This window comes from Amia ocellicauda, chromosome 15 (genome assembly GCF_036373705.1).
Source record: "Amia ocellicauda isolate fAmiCal2 chromosome 15, fAmiCal2.hap1, whole genome shotgun sequence".
NCBI classification, from domain to species: Eukaryota; Metazoa; Chordata; class Actinopteri; order Amiiformes; family Amiidae; genus Amia; species Amia ocellicauda.
Window position 1 is genome coordinate 2,585,494 of NC_089864.1, and position 16,047 is coordinate 2,601,540.

A 16,047-nucleotide genomic window follows, 5' to 3' on the forward strand; every position below is an offset into this window, starting at 1 on the left:
TAGTATGTACAGCGCTGGAGTGGTTTCGGCGTGAATACTGAGAGCGCCTTTCCACCGCAAAAGAACTGGCTCCGTTCCGGCACGGAGGCCCACTTTCTGGCACCAAAAACTTGCTGGTCTCGAACCCAAGTCCCAGGGACGTCAGCAGCCAGGGCAGTTAAAGACGTCTCCACAGAAAGGTATTTGCCGGAGTGCACCTGCCATGTTTAAAATGCCAGCAGAGACGCGAACAGTCAGGTACGGAAGAGCATTAGAGAGAGGGAAATGTATATTTAAAAAAAATCTGAACTTTTGAGAAAAAATGTTGAAAGTTCAGGTTCAAACGCCAACACCGTCGCTATGGCGTCGATAGGGGACTGGCTAAATCCGAAACGCCGGAACAATGGAAAGATTTACAAAGACGTCTAAAACCGAAAAATACTTATTCTGGGCTTTCAGAAACTTAGGTTTTAACTGCAAATATTGTATTACATGATGTAAATGAATTTTAATACTAATAATAACATTAACAACACCAATACAATTATTATTAATAATAATATTATGTCTACAATTTGTTAAACTGAACAGAATTTGTAAAAGTAATAGTGGCATTAAGGTGCAATAGTGCTACAATAGTTTCATGCTGAGAAGCCATTTGTCGGACTGGGAAGAGACAACCAAATAAGTGTCTCCAATGCCACAAGTTTGTGTCTTAGATTGGGTTGTTAGCTTTCCAAGGGTTGCTTTCTAATATTGAAAAGACAACTCCCCAAAAATCATCGTAGTCCTTTTTAAGGTAGAGTAGCTTTTTACAATATTTGTCCATTCGAGCGACTAATAAGGCTTATTAGCGTTCCGAGGCATACTTTTCAGTACATGACTGTCATTTAGCTGACGCTCTTATCCAGGGCGACTTACATTTGTACCCATTTATACACCTGGGCATTTTACTGGAGCAATCTAAGTGAATCAGCCTTGCTCAGGGGTACAACAGCACTGCGGCACCTAGGATTAGAGCCCACAATCTTTGAATCCTAAATCAAGAGCCCTAACCACTACTGCACAGTGCTGCGCTGTGCAGTGGCTTAGACAACGTATTCCCTTTTATACCTACATTTCAGTTCAGTACAGTCTTTAACTTCACGATAACCATATCGATGCGGTTGTTTGAACCTGAACTTTCAACTTTGTCGCCTTTAAATCTCAACTTTTTTAAAAATGCGCGACATCAGCAGTGAACAGCGGTCTGTCAGAGACACTGCAGTGACAATATGTGTCACAGGTCAGTAACTAGTTAGCTGTTGTCAAATGGCAGGAATGAGAGACGACTGAGCGCAGCTTCCGTGACACGACAGCCGTATTACAGCGAGATTATGATGATGAGAGTTAATGCGACGATATAGATTGAACGGAAATGTTTGTTAATGAACTGGTCATTAACTGGTCCGGTGTGACGCCGAATCCAGCGCCCCTACGAGTCCTGCGCAAACCAACCCGGGACACATGATTCATAATGTGAATAAATTAATTCTTAGCACAGGGCGAATTACACAAAACGTACATCTTGTACAGTAAGATCGAATACACAGTAAGATCTGTTAGTCATGCGCTTTGTGCTCACACGCCAGCAGTGCTGACCATAGATTACTACTACTACTACTACTATTAATAATAATAATAATAATAATAATAATAATAATAATAATAATAATATGTATTTGTTAGCAGACGCTCTTAGCCAGGGCGACTTTCAACACATAAGCGCATCGCCGCGTGTCTGACAACGGGGACAATGCAACAGTGATTTGGGACCATCATCCCAGACTTCATCAATCCGCACAATTTCCCATCAAACCATTAACATCATCTGAGATCATCGACAGTTTGCGGCGCTGTCGTGGTAGATCAATAAATACCCGCAAAACAGCCGCATCCATAATCGATAGACTAGCCTACAGTAATTGAGTTTAAAACAAGAATAACACGTATTATTTATCTGTGTGAGAATGAACTGTGTTGCATTATTAAATACAGTGCGCTGGGATTAAATCTGTCCTGTAGTCAATACATGTCTATATCATGAAAAATACAGTATGATAGTCACAGCCAGTTTCTTACGCAAAACTCCTACATAAATGTATATAAATACGGCTACAACACTCTGGGGCCCATGACTTACTGAACCGTTTTCCCACAGATTCAGTGTCGGCATGTTTTCTCTGTATACCTGTAGCTTTATCCATGTGCAAAATAAGTCGCATCAAGAACACCACTGGGCATCCGCTTTTAATTGAATGGGATTCCTTTTTCCATTTGACACTGTAATGAATGGATCAGTTGTATTAATCGCTTAGTTTTGTAAGTTTGTAAGGTTTGCATTTCTGCAGTCGGTAAAGTGTCTATATTTGGATTCCCATTAACATAGCGATAATGAGGGATTACAAATATAATTAAAATCTACAATTCTTCATACGATTGATCACATAAAAATTTAGCCTCCGTTTTAAACATTTTAATAGTTTTAGAACGGGGAAGCTAATTTAAATAATTGAGAGAAACTACAAGACATCGGGACATTTAAATCCAGGAAGAATATTTCATGTTTGCCTGTATTTATAACGCATTTCTTTTTTTATTTCGTCAGGCACTCCAAGCAACTAATCCTGTGTGGCACTTTTGCACCGTGCATTAATATCTGCTCCAGATGAATCGTTTCCCAAGGTAAACACACATAGTCCTTCTTGTGAAAAGTTTCTAGCGCATCTATCACATCAGAGCGGCCGCCATCACTGTAGTTACAGTGTAAGAATGCAGACGTGCTGCGTCATGACGTCACAGTACTGCCCGGACCCGTGTGGGACTCAGCCGATACGATATAGAAACTGCGCTCCTGAAACCAGTCCAGCACAGGCGGAGGTGCAGCTGAGCCCCAGTGGAAACCCCCCGGCACGGCACGGCCACGCTGAGGTGCAGCCAAACGTGGCCAGTGGAAACGGGGTGGATAATGGTTACTGCTAAGGGCGAGTTCTAGGCCAATAAATCCACTAGAATTGGTCGACAGCCTGAGAGCGCTGATTGGGTAGATTCAGAGACCATCGGCTGGGCGTCGTTAAAAAACAATAGAATAAAAGCTTTTTGCTGTTGATTTCTTTCGCTTTGCCGGTTGTTTTTGGATTTGTTTTTAGTCATTAATTATTTTTGTCATTCAGCTTCGAAACGTGTTGCAATAATCCTTATTGATATGTATGTGGCCTACAATATATGTTTATTTCCACCCCCCCAGAACGTTTTGGTAGAAGCAACACGCCTGTAGAGAGCTCAACCTGTCAATATGGACTCCGTTTACAGTGTACTATTACACAGCAATTTTACATAATTGGATCTGAACTTCTCTGTTTGATAGAACATCAATAATATATACTGGGTTGATAATTAGGTTGTTCTGAACAAAACAAGCCTATTTGCCAAGGAGTCCGATCGAAACGGAGTGATCTGTGACTGTTGAATGAGACCCCCCTCGGAGCAGACTGTGTTTACCCCCCGGGCAATGAATGACGGTGGGCGACGCAAACTGTAATGTCGGATGTGTTTGAGAATGAAACGCGCTGGTAGCCCAGAGAATAAGCTTTCAAACGATGTGTGCATTGTAGGAATACAGTGTCACTTCTATGCACAGGAGCTGTGTGTAACACTGACAAATAATGCTTAAGAGGGTGTAGTATCACGGTATATAACTCTGAAATGTACATTACTTTTCGGTTTCTGGTAACCTAAACTTTTTTTAACCTCTGGCAGTTTACTGCTTACCTTTTGTACCATGGCAGTTTAATCACTGGACTTGAACTGCTTACATTTCAATTTAAAAAAACTGGAAAAATGGGGGTGTTCTAAAACGTTTGACCAGGAGTGTGTGTATGCAATGCACAATAACATAAAGACCTGCGCTTCTCCTGTCCCTAATTCTAGCTGTATGTATTGTAATGCTGTCCAGTGGTCCTGTGCCCGGTGTTCAGCTGCCCTGTGATTCAGTCTGTTTGTGTTTCTCCTTCACAGACTCGTGATGCTCCTGATTATTTTCATGGCGACTTTTCTGACAAAGGGTGAGTTTCCATTGAAGTGTTTATTGTTCTGGATTTCACCTCGGTTTCAGTTTTATTCCTGCCCCTGCATTTCCACACTGGGTCAGTCAGCTGTGTTGTGCCTCTCCCCACTGCTCTGAGCTGCTGGAGGGACTGAGAGCCCACAGCTCATACTGGGAGACGCACTGGGCCTCTCGCCTCACTGGCTTGAGTGACAGACACTGAGCTGCAATAACCCTCTCGGCGACTGACTCACTGGACAGGGGGCTGTTGAGCTGAGCTCCCCCTGCTGGACATGCACAGTGACCGGTCAGACCACCTCATGTCTGTGGGGTCCTGCTCTGCTCCTGTCAGTTTGACCACTCACTCTAAATCGCCAGTCTCTACAATCTGAGCACACTATGGTTATTGATTAACTAAGCCAGTCCATTATAGGCACTGAAGGGAAATCTGGTGCTCGAGGGCTGCCTGCTGTTGAGGTGGTTGTTTTCAGTGGAGTCTAATTGACTGCCTTTATTGATGTATTATGCGTGTCTTCATTCCCTCCCGTCCCAGTGTCCTCTGCTCCCATCCCAGTGTCCTCTGCTCCTGTCCCAGTGTCCTCTGCTCCTGTCCCAGTGTCCATGTCAGTGGGCGACTCTGTATCTCTGCCCTGTGATGGAGCTGCAGCTGCTGGGATCTCTGAGGAGAAACTCTACATCCAGTGGAAGATGCCCGGTCAGGACGTGTGGGTGTTCAGCAGTGGATCAGTGTTTCCGGGCCCAGGCTTCGAGGGCAGAGCTGAGGTCCCCATAGAGAAGATCAGACAATGGGACTTCTCTCTGATCATTAACAGCACCCTGCTCTCTGATGGAGGCCTGTACGAGTGTTTATATGAGGGAGAGAACCGTAAAATGACGTTCTTGGGACACTATATTCTCAATGTCACAGGTAAGGACAGATTGTTTGTAAACTGTTCTGTTTCAAATACAGAAATGCCTGAATACTGCTAGTTTTATTTTTAAGATGTAATTGAGTTTGAGAGCCGTGTGAATCAAACCAGGTCTGACTCGCTGATTTACTGACCCCCCTGCTGTCTCTGTTCACGCTCTAGTGCAGGTGCCGTTTGCTGCTGCAGGATCTGCTGATCAGCATTTATTCACACCTGCCTAAAACCTTTGCACAGTACTGTATATGTATACATTATATACAGCTCTGGAAAAAGTGAACGCTTAACATTGATTTCTGAACTAGAAGTGGTCTCTTGGTTTTTCCAGAGGTGTGTGTGTGTGTGTGTGTGTGTGTATATTATATATATATACACACACACACACATCTATCCAAATATCAATTTGGAATAGAAAATCACAGTATCGAAGAAAGATGGAATGGATTAAAGTTTCAAAACCACATCAGATCTCTTCAAATCATTAGGTGAGATCTGTATGTAGATTATATAAGGGAGAGCTACAGCTGAAAACAAGTTTTTTGTTTTTGAGAAAAAAACAACAATAGGCATTAAAACATGAATGAAACAGGTGAAAGTTGTATAGTAGCCTATTGTCCCACACAAAGATGATTATATAAAAGCTTGGAGTTGTTTAATATGAGGGTTTAAAAGCACAAGTAGGAGAAATGGTAAAGGTGCAGTATTATTCTGCTTTTCAGCATAATGTCATACACTCAGGCAGTGAAGAGGGGAAAGTCTTACCGCTCACAGTGAGGGTGACGGTGCTGATGGTGTTTCCCTGGCCGTCCTTCAGAGTGTACCGACCCGCATCATCTGAAGTGACCATGTCCTGCGTCAGAATGCCATTCCACACTGTGAATTGGTAGGCATATATGGGGTAAGGAGAGCCTGTGTTTCGGATGATTGTGGGAAGCTGACCAGCTCTCTGGAACAGCACCATCACTGTGTCTCCACCGTACAGTGGGAGAGAGAAGGCATCTCTGGTCCTCAGAGTCAGGTGTTCTTCACGGGCTGGAACAGAGGAAGCGCACAGTGAGAAACCCCACGCACTGCACACAAGAGGACATGAGCAGACCAGCATGCGTTGTAGGAGAAAATAATTCCAGTTGTTTAATTACATACCAGGATTTCCCCCAGAAATGTGCTTGATCAAGGTGGTATGCTGACGGGGTGGTGGGGGGGGGGTTGTGTATGTGTGTGTGGCTAATGATCGAAGGATTGTGTTTTTTTTTTCCTTTTCTCACTGTTCACGTGTTTGTTTATCCAAGTGGCAATGATTTTTACCCGGCTGCGGGAAACAATTTTTATATAATATATAAACACATAATTGTAGCAGTTGTTCATATATATATATATAAGGACCCGCTGATAGTAAAGGTGTTTAGAGTGCTAAAGACAGGCTGCTCACCTGCCACAGTGACCCTGGCGGTGCTGATGGTGTTGCCCTGGCCGTCCCTCACAGTGTAGGTACCCTGATCTCTGAGAGTCACTCTGGGGATCTTCAGCTCCTGCCCCTCCAAAAACACCTGCTGCCCCTGGTCCAATCCTGAGGTGACCTTGCCTCTGTCCACCCGGCACAGCTCACAAGACGCACCCCCTCCTGGGCTGAACAGCACCTGCACGTCCTGCTATGTGTGCAGAGGAACGCTCAGGGTGTCTCCGTACAGCACACTGACCGAGTCCGAGTGAACTGCAGACACACCACAGAATAAACACACGACATGCGCACCATGAAAGGAGGGCGATCTTACAGCACAGCCTGGTGAACACCAATACCCTGCCCCCACCTCTGTGCCCCAGGGGCTCTCTGTTCCGGAGCTCCTCTCTGAAGCACCTGAGTGGAGCACAGTGCGAATACATTTTACAACAGTCCCCTGAGGAGGCCGAGGACAAGACAACATGATTGTGGGCTCAGGAGGGGGGACAGTGCTGAATATATGTTTATGTATTGAAGCATTACACTTTTCTTCCATTCACTTAAGGAATAAAGTGCGTTGCATTAGATGATCAATCAGTATTAGTACCAATAATCCAGAGACAATAGAGAAGCAGACATGGGACCTGGTGTCAGTCTGTACTGGAGTTACTCAGTATTTATCTGTATCCAGCTGCACTTTCCAACAACTTCAATTCACCCCCATCTACTTACAAACTAGGTAAGCACCCAGTACTGGCACATTAATTATTCTGCTGTATCAGTGCTTTCTGCAGTGTGGTCAGTCAGTCCAGTGCGGTTGGCTCTGGGCTTTTAACCTCTGTACCCGAACTGAGATCAAAACTCAGTTATTTGGTTACCCCTCAACCCCTCCATTGCTTTGTCAGTGGCAGGTTCTCCTCAGCTCAGTCAACCCTGCTGAATAGGGCTACCAATGTCACAGTCAGTCAAAGTGCAAAGTCATTTTACTTCCCATGCTTAAGTAAAAAAAACCAATGTCGGGAGATGTATTCCAGTACACTGTACACTGTGCTGTGGGATTCTCAGTGCTCCATGTGCAGGGCTCATAATGTGCTAATATACTGTAGTGTAGCATACTGATGTGGACTGGACTGTGCTGAGCAGACACCTGCAGCATAAGCCATGGATTACAAAGACACAAATTATTATTCTTGTGCTAAATCAGGTTTTGTGACACTGAGCTCTTCTTTCGCCTAAAAAGTAATTGAGAAACAATTTACCTTTGACTATAAGTTCGATGTGGCCGAGAAATGTAATCAGATTCGTGTCTCCCTCATAAAAGCACTCGTATGAATCCACATCCAAGAAGGAGATGTTGTGAATGGTCAGAGAGAAGTCCCCCTGTCTCATCTTCTCTCTGGGGACCTCAGCTCTTCCCACGAGTCCTGGGCCAGGGAAGAGTCCTCCGCCATTGAGTTCCAACATGTTCTGAAGTGTTCTTTTCCACAGGATGTAGAGCTGGTCCTCAGGGATCCCAGCAGCTCCTGTTCCATCACAGGGCAGAGTGACAGAGTCCCCAAATTTTCCTGACACCCTGACAGGACCTGAGGAGACTGGGAAACCTAATGGGGAGATGGAAATTATTTAAAACTAAAAACTATTAAAAACTATTAAAACATCAGATGCAAGATACAGATATTAATAACAAGAGCACAAATCAAGTTCTCTATGTCAACTATTTAATGTTAAATACCAAAGGGAAGCTAAGCAGATGTTTTTCAGCAAACAGAAATATTGCATTATCAGAGATGACAGCCAGTGTCAAATGAGATGTAGCAGTTTGTGTCAGTAATTTAGAGATTAGAGCTTGTATGGACATTCAAGTTCAATGTGTAAAAAACAGATGGTATAAATCAGTGGCGTCGCTAGACCCTATTTAGGGGGCCCCTGTATTTTCTCTCAGCCCCCCTGAAAATAATACGATTATGAAGTAACGTCGTGGTCAAACAGTCCAACAAAACACCGTCAGCCACCCCCTGTATTTTCTCTCAGCCCCCCTTGAGATAATACAACAAAAGAATCAAAGAATGAAGAAAAAACTCCACAAAACACTGTCAGCAGCACAGTTGGCTGCTGGGCACCCCAACAACTAATAGATAGGATCATATTCTCTGCAGAAACTGAGCTGTGGGCTCTGGGCTCTCAGTCCCTCCAGCAGCTCAGAGCAGTGGGGAGAGGCACAAACACAGCTGACTGACCCAGTGTGGAAATGCAGGGGCAGGAATAAAACTGAAACAGAGGTGAAATCAATAAACACTTCAATGGAAACTCACCCTTTGTCAGAAAAGTCACCATGAAAATAATCAGGAGCATCGTGACTCTGTGAAGGAGAAACACAAACAGACTGAATCACAGGGCAGCTGAACACCGGGCACAGGACCACTGGGGTGGACAGCACCAACTAGGGTTGCAAGATTTGGGGGAAATAAAAGTCATGGAGGGGAAATGGGGGGAAATATTGCATGGGGGAGAAACATGGAGGGGAAAGGATATCAAAGAGGGGCCTAAAGTGAAGTCAATGTTAATTCCTCTGTTCAGTTAAAACTGAAACAAATAATATTTAATAATATTCACTGTCATTTTTATCTATAGCAGGGGTGGCTAACCCTGGTCATGGAGAGCCGCACGGTCTGCAGGCTTTTGTTCAATCCAGATCGTTAACTGCTTAATTGAACCAATTGTGGGTCTTAATTAGGCAAAATGTCCCTGTGTTCAAGGTATCCATTAATTGGTCATTTAGAGAGACCGGAAAACCTGCAGGATTGCGGCTCTCCGGGACCAGGGTTAGCCACCCCTGATCTATAGCATCTTTCCAATCAACCTACAAGATCTGTGTGGGATTTAAGTATATACTATTTCAAACTTATAGTCAAGATTGATATTTCTTCATATATTTTACTGGTTTACATTTTTGTCAGCAAACTGCAGCAGTTAATAATAATAATAATAATAATAATAATAACAACTTTAATCAATGTTCTGCTTTCTCCATAAAATTAAAGCAGGATCAATACACACACTTGAAAATAAAATATATGTGCCATATTATGCACCATAGTGAACTGTAACTTTAAGCATCATGCCTTCACATCGTCCTCTCATACTGCATGTCAGTTTCAATTCTTACTTAAATGCACCCCGACAAAAACACTATTAAATGCAGCCTGTTACTGTTACATTTCCAGTGCTAGCAGTATCCATTGATAAGACACCCTTTTATTACAGTTACATTAGGTCATATTTTCAGTATTTATTCAAGTTAATATGAATTAACAGCCTGTACACATGTATACATATGTTGATAAATAGCGTAATTTCTGTTAAAAGAGAAATTACTATTTAAAGTCTTGGACTTCCATCTCCTATTCTTCAAAATATTTAAAGCAATAATCATTACAGTCATTGAAACAGATCACAAGGCTGTTTAATGCACACATCACCAGTCATTCCTGTAAAGAAGCATTTCTATGAATTAAGAAGTGTAAAAAGCAATGCACTGTATCAATGCTTCTTACAGCGGGATTCAAACCCGACTCCCCCCACTGGAGTGCAGTGACCCAACCGCATCACTAAGACTCATTTCTAATGTTAATGTAAGATTAATTGGATCGCAGGGTGATGCGTGATTTCGTACAATAAAAGAAAACTAAAAAACCCACCGCAGCGCTGGGTTACGATCCTGATACCGGACACTTGAGTGGCTGATGCTGAGGATTATTGCGGGACAGTTGCGTTCCTACATATACAAACTGAAAAGAAAGTGAAAGTAAATGGAAAGTAGTGTAACCTGTCAGAATTACATTTAAAATGTTTAATCGAGGCTATTAATAATATGTTTATTGAAATCAGCATTCGTACAATATGGTTAGTCAACTGTATTTATTTATTGCGATTTTCTAGTAACGTTTCTAACAACGACGACGACGCGCTCAGTTCTGGCTCGACTTGTTTTTCATAAATGGACACATAGGAGCCACAGGAGTTCATCTCCGCAGGTTTGCTTTACACACATTGAATCCCTTAATCCCTTAATTTCTTGGCACACATTGACACCTAATAACGCACAGTGTTACATGTCACAGAAGACCCGATTAAAGCGACATTACACGGAGAAATTAAAGGAAGGTTGTCACAGCTGCGTAGACAAACTTGTACGAAAACACATTTAAATTGGCAATACCTCAATGCCGGCTTAAACAACGGGGGCTATTTCTACTCATCCAAAAGTGAAGAAGAGAAATATAATCAGTATCGTACCTGCCTGAAGACAACCAGCCCGAAGAACACATTTGTATTTCCTGGTGTATATTTCCTGGCCCTCTATTGGTAGAGAAATGTGTGAGAAAAGTGTGTAGTGGATGTGAACCTGTTAAACCTATTGTATTACTATGTATGAAAGATAATAAAACACGATAACACAACACAACACACAGGATACTTCTATTGAGAACACAAACGTGTTTTATTTTTTATTTATTCATGCATTGGATTTAATTTTATTTCGACGTACCAACAAATGTGCTGAGAGAATGAAACAACAACCAACATCATCATGTTTGCTGCTCTTGTCGATCAAAAACGTTGTGTATTTGTAGTCTATATGAGTTGGTATGTAACTCTGCTGTTCTCCTCATGAACTTCCTGGAATCAGCACCAGGGGTCGCGATGCACCCTTGGATTGCCGTTCAACTTCACTTTGATCATCCCTAATTCAGCCCCGTCTCCCCAGCTTCCCACACACCTGGTCCTGGTCACTTCTTCCCAGACGTCATTGCGAAGTCTCGGTCACTCCTGAGTTTTGTGTCCAAACACTCTCCTCTTTATTCTGACCACCTTAGTGTTGTGACCTGTGTATTCCTGGACTCTGGTTCTCTGTTACCTAACCTTACGCCTGCCCTGTCTGATCACGTCTCTAGCCTGACTCCAGCTGGCCCATGACCTCTTGCTTGATCAACCGTTCTATATCTCTCCACACCTGGGTCTAGTGCCCTGTCTCTAAACCCCCGTGAAAGTAACATTAGTCATTATTCCAGCTGTAGTCGCCACTGAGTGAAGGTCAGCATGACAATGTCCACTGTGGAGCCACTGAGCAGCTCACTGTGTCCGAGTGTCAGCAGGGCAATGACACTGTGAGAGGCTGACCGACAGGCTGAGAAACAGGTCAGAGACAGAGGCATCTGTTTCAGTATCATTTTCAGTCAACTGTCCATTCTGGCACTGAGAGATTTTCTCTGGATGAAAACTATAACACGTCCAACACTGTGATTTCTGCCATAATTCCACGTTCCTGTGTTGTTTAATATTCGATATTCAAAAATAAGAATAATATACTGTATATGTGCCTGCAACCTGATACATTAAATAAATAAAACAAGATAAAAAATGCAGAATTCCAGTGGCTGATATAATGTATTATTGAACTTGAAATGTCCCCGCTGTACAAAATCAGTTACACACACACTGGTTAGGAGAGTGATGAGCTCAGTTAATGGCTCAGCTCAGTAGGTGAGACAGTTGAATCACAGACCAGTAGGACAGTGGAGTCCCGGGACCAGGGCTGAGGAGCACGTTGTGATCAGCAGTGTTTGGGGACGACAGCCCAGATCCACAGACACTCAGAGTGAGACCCAGCGGGACGGATGGGAAGGGGAGGCCCATTGTGACAAAGCAGAGTTACCTGGGATTGGTGATGTGCTGATTTATGTACAGTGACGTAGTGGAGAGCATTCACAGCCATCTTTAGAAACAATGTTATTTGTTGATGCATTTATTTACAGTGGGGACAGTTTTATTCATTTCACTTTTGCTGTTAAGCGCTGCACAGTCCACGGAAATGTTCAAAGGACTCGACTTTCAGTCTTTTAGAGCAGCACTTCTTTATTCACATTCAAAACACTGCCCAGTGCATTACACACAACACGCAAAACAATTACATGAATAAATAAAAATAAGACTTTACAGTTTTTAAAATTAAAACATTAATTTCTTTGTGGTTTGATTGAGTTAACAATGGAGAACTAGTACGTTAATAAAGTGCAGATTTGGGTTAAAAGTGATAAGGCACTTCACACAAGAGGCCCAGCCTGTCCAGCCTGTAGCAATACTACCTTATTATTATTATTATTATTATTATTATTATTATTATTATTATTATTATTATTATTATTATTATTATTATTATTTATGCCTTAGCAGACGCCCTTGTCCAGGGCGACTTACAAAATATAAGAGCAATACAAAGTGCAACAAAAACAACTATATATATATATATATATATATATATATATATATATATATATATATATATATAATTCAATTATTAATGTTCTTTATAATTATGTTCTAGAAACATGTAACTCCTCTTAACTTAATATTGAAAGTTAGTATTACAGCAAAACCCATTTCAAGTGAGGTACATGTGCACACACAGTTTGCAGTGCTGGAGTTGCTCAGTTTGTCCCGTGGTGCCAATTTCCAGTTCCAGTTCTGTGTGGACTGGGGACAGAAGACTGGGTGGATAGACTTGTTGTGTTGCTCGTCTGATGACTGATGAGCTCCATGCCCAATTTATCCCTTCTTTCCTGCCCTGACCAGCACTGCAGTGCCAGCCTCTGTGCGCACATTCAGCCAAGCTCCTGAACCTACACAATTCACACACCCAGATGATTACAGTGCATACATTCTCAATATTAAAGCGTAGTGCAAGTACACCTCACACTTTCTTGCATAGAGACTTTTGTTTGCCTAAAAGAGAGTGTATCTCATAATCAGAACATATAATATAGTAATAAAAACAGTCATCAGTATCAGCATTATGCCAAAAGACAATAAAAAATATCCTGAGAAGATCTGAAGTGCAGCAGATCCCAGACTCAGCCTGTATGCTCAGCCAGGCCCTCCACACCACAGAGAAGTTCATTATACAGTGTGCCAATAATATATCACATAAATATCATCCTTCATATCAATACAAGAGCCTCTGTCTAACATGTCAGAAATAAAGTGTTCAGTGCTCAGTGTTCAGTGTTCAGTGTTCAGTGTTCAGTGCTCAGTCCTGCTGTGCAGACTCCCTTCACTTCCTCCGGCTGTGCCTCCTCTTCCTCACTCTGGTCAGCAGAGCTGGCAGGGTTGGCCCTGAGTTTGGGCCTGCAGTGTTATGTGCACTAGAGACAAGGAGACTCTGTGTTCTTGGCTCTGGGTGAGTGGACAGCCACACAGTCTCTGCTCTGCTGCCGTCACTGCTGAGAGCTTTACATTTTTGGGATCTCTGAGATGTCTTTGTGGGGTCTGAAATATAGTTGGGCATCAGTTCTCTTTTGGCTGCTGGACTTTGTCTCTTTCTGTGGGGCGAACATCTTCTATTTGTGACCCTATTCAGCTTTCCATTTCCATGTACAAATCTCCCAAATGATGGCACCCAACATCAGAGACATAAAGGCACATGGTACTATTACCACCATTATTGTCTGAATACTCCAAGCTCCTGTAAAGACAGAAAAACATAGTAATGACAGTTAATAACACAAACTCTCTCAGTAACTGTCCCGTCAATGTAAAGCCCACCAGGGAGCTCTCACAGAGACTGGCACTCCAGACAACGCACAGTGCCACAGTGTGCAGCGATTATTTCTCTTACTGGCACAAGGCATAATCATACCCCATACCCAGGATTATCAATAGCGGTGATCAGTCACCCAGAAGATAGAATCTTAAAAAGTATTCTAAAATATTGATTTCAGGGAAATAAATATTCCAGTGTTCAAAATAAATATAGGAATGAGTCAGCATGGATTGAAGTGTCAAATCATCATCAGATCTCTTCAGATCTTTAGCTGATGTGATGTTAGAAGGCAAAAACAGAAACAAAGTACACCGTGAATAAAAACAGTCGTGAGATTGTTTAATAGGTGCACACATAGGAAAATTTGTATTATTCAGATTTTGAACGTAATGTGAAAGCTTCGGGCAGAACGTTGAAGAGGTGAGTCTTACCTCCCACAGTGAGGGTGACGATGCTGATGGTGTTTCCCTGGTCGTCCTGCAGAGTGTACTGGCCCTCATGATCTGCAGTGACCCTGTCCAGCATCAGAGTGTCGTCCTGCACTGTGAATCTCCAGTCCTACACGGGGCCACGAGAGCCTGTGTTTCGGATGATTGTGGGAAGCTGACCAGCTCTCTGGAACAGCACCATCACTGCGTCTCCGCCGTACAGTGGGAGAGAGAAGGCGTCTCTGGTCCTCAGAGTCAGGTGTTCTTCACGGGCTGGAACAGAGGAAGCGCACTGTGTGAAACCCCACGCATTGCACACAGGAGGCCATGAGCAGAATAGCTTTCACAACTGCTACAAAAACAAGACGCCAACATATGGTTGTAGTTAAAAATCTATTTTCATGTTTAAGTTTCTTGGTTTCTTCAAGTGCTCTGGATGCACAGCACTATGAAGACAGCAATCACCAAGCAGCTGCAAATACGAAGCAACCCTGGGAAGCTTGACATTGGATGTTTAACCACTTCACCTTCAGATGAAAAAATGAAAACCCTTCCCAAGTGCCAGATTTTGAAAATAACGATATTCATCCATGTTCAGTAAACAGTTAAATACATTTGTCTGAACAAACAAAACAATGTAAATGCAATATACATAACTTTTTAATTTACAATATTATACTTTATAATACATTTTTGTAATATAAAAACAAACAATACACTATACTATAAATACAACAATGCAAATGAAAATACACTGAAACACTATAATAATAAACAATGAATAGTAATTATCAACTAAAACTCAGTCACTATCAAAACCTGTGGCATCAGCGCCTTGCTCTGCCATTTATTGAGATGTCCAACACAATAAACACGGGGGGGATGCGCTACAGGGCTCTGCGCAGCATTGTGAAGGATCTGGATGCTGCAGACGCTGCTTCATTGCTTTACATTCAACGCATCTCATCACAGCATATAATAGCTCTTGCTAAAAACTACATCAATTACAAATAAACAAGTACAACTAACAATAGTAATATACAACTATATACTTTTAAAGTTTAATGGATTGTCACAATAGACAGAAGACTTTTAGATGCGCAAACAGGTACAGTGGAAGCTCTTAACAACATGCGATTGTAGAAAAACATCACATAATTGCCCTCCCCAGCTTTCAATACCCATTGTAAAGTACGAGGACTGCCTTTGGGAACAGACCCTGAAACTTTTTTTTCAGGGTTTTCATTTGACGTACATGCATATATCATGGTGCTGAAGTGGTTAATGTTGAAGTTAATGTGATGCTGCCCTCTAGGGGACTTGATTTGTATTTTCTGATCTGCATCACGAATGTCAGGAACTCGAAGTCATGCAAGCTGCATCTTCATCACTCTGTTACTCTCTGTTTATGTACGAGGCAGAAGCAGGTGGGTGTGAAATGCACGCTGGACTCTTGTGATTTTGCCAATTAACTCATTAATAAACATAATTTTAAAAACAAAAGTTGACAGTGCTAATTCCTCAATTGCCACAGTGACCCTGGCGGTGCTGATGGTGTTGCCCTGGCCATCCCTCACAGTGTAGGTGCCCTG

At 42.5% G+C, this 16,047-nt stretch overlaps 1 long non-coding RNA gene across 1 annotated transcript; it reads right to left on the reverse strand.

The window, feature by feature from the left end:
* Positions 1–4,781: 4,781 nt before the first annotated feature.
* Positions 4,782–11,750, reverse strand: LOC136771667 (uncharacterized). The gene is made up of 7 exons (XR_010822357.1): positions 10,724–11,750; positions 10,126–10,215; positions 8,740–8,786; positions 7,687–8,028; positions 6,419–6,700; positions 5,752–6,021; positions 4,782–4,918 (listed from the first exon to the last, which is right to left on the reverse strand). It is a non-coding gene; the product is annotated as an uncharacterized LOC136771667 (long non-coding RNA).
* Between the last annotated feature and the right edge of the window lie 4,297 nt (positions 11,751–16,047).